Source organism: Rhincodon typus, chromosome 1 (genome assembly GCF_021869965.1).
Source record: "Rhincodon typus isolate 14 chromosome 1, sRhiTyp1.1, whole genome shotgun sequence".
Lineage (NCBI taxonomy): Eukaryota > Metazoa > Chordata > Chondrichthyes > Orectolobiformes > Rhincodontidae > Rhincodon > Rhincodon typus.
This window is the reverse complement of record NC_063332.1, coordinates 26,408,081-26,412,086: the sequence shown is the minus strand read 5'-3', so window position 1 is coordinate 26,412,086 and position 4,006 is coordinate 26,408,081. Positions and strand designations below refer to the sequence as shown.

At 41.3% G+C, this 4,006-nt stretch overlaps 1 long non-coding RNA gene across 1 annotated transcript in view; it reads right to left on the bottom strand.

Moving 5' to 3' along the window:
- Nucleotides 1-1,440: 1,440 nt before the first annotated feature.
- Nucleotides 1,441-4,006, bottom strand: part of LOC125482791 — a 16,019-nt gene continuing 13,453 nt past the window's right edge. Inside the window, exon 3 of the long non-coding RNA XR_007261764.1 lies at nt 1,441-3,223. This is a non-coding gene — a long non-coding RNA (uncharacterized LOC125482791). The remainder of the gene's footprint in view (nt 3,224-4,006) is intronic.

The following is a 4,006-nucleotide window of genomic DNA, read 5'->3' as shown; positions in this document are numbered from 1 at the left end:
ACTGGGAGTCCTTTTGACCATGGCTGGTTTCTATCAAAAAGTCAACTTTTTTTTGTTTAAAAATGGAAACAAATGAGTAAACTGGCTAGGGATATAAAAATTAATTGCAAGAGCTTTTACAAATATATGAAGAAAGTAGCTAAAGTAAACACTGATCCCTTCGTGGAGAGTCTGTGGTATAGTGATAATGTAACTAGACTGCTAAACCAGATTCCCTATTGTTATGGGAACATGAATTTGTATCCCACCATAGCTGATGGAGAAAATTGAATTCAGTAAAAATCTAGAAGGACTGAAGAGTGGCAGAGGGAGTTTAATTTAGATAAATGAGAGTTGTTGCATTTTGATAATGCAAATCGGGGCAGGACTTGCACTGTTAATGTAGGGCCCTGGGGAGTGTTGCCGAACAAAGGAACCTAGAGGGGGCAGGTTCGTAGTTTCTTGAATGGGGAGTTGCAGGTAGACAGGGTGGCGAAGAAGGCCTTTCATTGGTCAGTGCATTGAGTATAGAAGTTGGGATATCATGTTGCGGCTGTACAGGACATTGGTGAGGCCACTTTTTAGAATACTGCGTTCAGTTCTTGTCTCCCTATAATAGGAGCTATAGGGGGAGGTTGAATAGGCTGGGACTATTTTCCCTGCAGTGTAGTGGCTGAGGGATAACCTTTTATAGATGTTTGTAAAATGAGGGGCATGGATAAGGTGAATAGCCAAGGTCTTTTCTCAGGGTAGGAGAAAACCAAAGGGCTTAGGTTTAAGGTGAGAGGGAAAAGATTTTAAAAAGTACCTAAGGGACAACTTTTCATGCAGAGGGTGGTGTGTGTTTGGAACAAACTGCCAGAGGAAGTGGTGGAGGTGGGTACAATTACAACTTAAAAGGCACCTGGGTGGGTACATGAATAGGAAGGGTTTAGAGGGATATGGGCCAAATACTGACAAATGGGTCTAGATCAGTTTAGGATATCTGGTCAGCATGGACGGGTTGGACCGAAGGGTCTGATGTGAGAATCTGGAATACAGAATATATAAGTCCTGCCTTATCAAAACGCAACATCTCACCTTTATCTGTATAATTCTGACTCTAAGTAAAGAAAAACTTGTCCATGGGAACCATGTTGTTTGTCAATAACCATCTGGTTCGTTAATGTCCTTTAAAGAAGGAAATCTGCCATCTTTACCCGGTCTGTTCTACATATGACTGCTGATCTGTAACAACGTAGTTGACTTTTAACAGCCCTCTGATACAGCTTCTTAAGCCACTTGGGGTGAATAAGTGGTGCGCAGTAAATATTAGCCCATACAGTGATGCTCAGTCCCATGAACATTTTCTTTTTTACATGGCAGAAACGGGAAACACTTGTGTGTGAATGGCAGAGATGTTAAATGTTTTGTTTATGTTATTACAGTCGAAATCTCAAATTACACACTGGAAACAGAGGGCCAAGAGGAGAACCTTTAATCGCTGTGAAGCCAGCAGAGAAAAATTTAGGGAAGCATAGGATTGAAAGTCAACATAAAGGGATGATTGCAGCTCATTGGACAATACATTGAGCATTGTGTATGTAAAAGCTGGAGTGGGCACATCAGCTGTCAGGAAACTGTTGGGGGAAAAAGTAGTGAAAGAGAAAATTAATCTCCATTTAGATCGGCCAGGTTTGATCACGGATAGTCAACATGACTTTGTCAGAGGAAGGTCATGCCTAATGAATTTGATTGAATTTCTCAAGCTCACCAAGTGTTTAGATAAGGGTAGAGCTGTTACAGTTTGTTTGGATTTCAGCAAGGCCTTTGACAAAGCTCCACATGGAATCCATGGTAACTTAGCAAGTTTGTTTCAAACTTGGCTTAGGGTAGGAGACAGAGAGTGTTGGTAGAAGGCTCCTTATGTGACTGGAGGCTGATGTCCAGTGGCATGCCACCAGGATCAGTGGATCCCTTATTGATTGCAATATTCATGAATTATGTAAATAAGAATATGGGAGCAATGATTGGGTGGTTGACAGTGAGGTGGAAAATTCTAAGTTACAGGAATATCTGGACAGATTGGATGGGCAGATCAGTAGCATATGGAATTTAACCTTGATAAATCTCTTGCACTTTGGAAGAAATAATAAGACAAGATACTGAATGAATGGCAGGATAGTAGGACGCTCCGAGGGATCTTAAATGCTTATCCACAGATCCTTGAAGGTGGCAGAATAGGCTAATTGGGTTCATAAGGCACATGGGGCACTTGCCTTTAGGAGTCGAGACATAGATTGTAAAAGGAGGGAGGTCATGTCGGAGCCGTACAGAACTCTGATTAGGTCACAGCCGGAGTACTATGTGCCGTTTGGTTCATTGTGCTATAAGAAAGATGCAATTGCAGTGGAGGGGATGCAGAGGAGAATGACCAGGATGTTGCCTGGACTGAAGCATTTCAGCTACGAAAAGATGCTGGATAATTCGGGTCGTCGTCTTTGGAGCAGAGAGGGTGGGGGTGGGGGTGTACGTGATAGAGGTGTATAAGATTATGAAGTGCATTGACAGGGTGAATAGAAAGGATCAGTTCCCCTTAGTTGAAGGGTCAATAACAAGGTGGCATAATTTTAAGGTGAAAGACAAGATGTTTGGAGGAGATTTAGAGAAACCCTTTTTCACCCAGAGATTGGTGGGGGTCTGGAACACACTCCCTGGGAGGGTAGTTGAGACAGGCAATCTCACAACCTTTAAAAGACGAGCACTTCAAGTGTCATAACATTCAAGGCTACAGAAAAGTGGATCTAGTGTCGACATAGTGTATCTTTGGCAGTACAGATTCAACAGGACTCGATATTCTATGATTGGTATTTTAAAACGAAGTGCCATTATGATTGTTTCAGAGACAGTAGGAACTGCAGATGCTGGAGAATCTGAGATAACAAGGTGTAGAGCTGGATGAACACAGCAGGCCAAGCAGCATCAGAGGAGCAGGAAAGTTGACGTTTCGGGCCTAGACCCTTCTTCTGATGGGTCTAGCTGTTCTGCTATTTTCCTACTTGGTTATGCAATCATCCTTGTTCCAGCTGGGATTAAATATGACCTATTTAATACCTCCACCTTAAACACAAATGAGCAAGTAGGCAGGTAATAGATTTTTACCAATCTGTTCTTTGGTTGCAGTGATGTTGGTACTGAATTTGAACAAGTAGTTCATGAATGAGGACAAATGTTTTTTTTCCAAACTTCTCCATTCAACTGGCTGCTGCAAAAAGAATGCAAGGTGAATCATGGTGAGTCAGTGAGCAAGAGATGTTATTATCCTGTTATCAATGATCCTGCTTCTCACCAGGTGTACTGCCCAATCTTTGTAGACAGAATTAGCATAAAACATTGCTGACTTTATTTTTGTTAAGTGTGATATTGAACTATCTTCTGTTTACCTGCAAGGTTGAGACTTGTTCGTTCAGGAATAGGTGAGTTGTTAACAATGTACTGAATCATAATTTCTGGTTTAAAAAAAACCTCTGCCCCTCGAACAAAACGCATGTTGAGTTCACTTCCTCCAGAGGAAGATATAAATAATGCAGACTTTAAGGTTAATTTTTTGGAATTTAAGCTCAGTGTCCAGATAGACAGATATCATACTTTAAATAACAGATGTGTGTTGGCTCCTCTCTGGAATCCTGATGTGCTGATTACATCGTCATCACCTGAATAGTTTTAATTTTGGCAGGCACTTTCACATCCAGAATACTCCAAGGAAGTCCTCAAACTTGAATTAAGATCCAACTTAATTCCTTTTAAAGTTAACCATGTAAGATTTAAAGGAATTTTAGAACCTGCTAGAATGCCTTCATAACTACAAAGCAGGCAGTGCCACCTGATATTCCAGTGCTCTTTTGCCCACTAACTTGCAACCTGTATCCCTCGTACATTTACCTGCTTACCTGTACTCCCTCACTAACTTGCCTTAAAACTTCAGCCCCTTTGATAAGGAAAAGTCAGAAGTCACACGACACCAGGTTATAGTCCAACAGGTTTATTT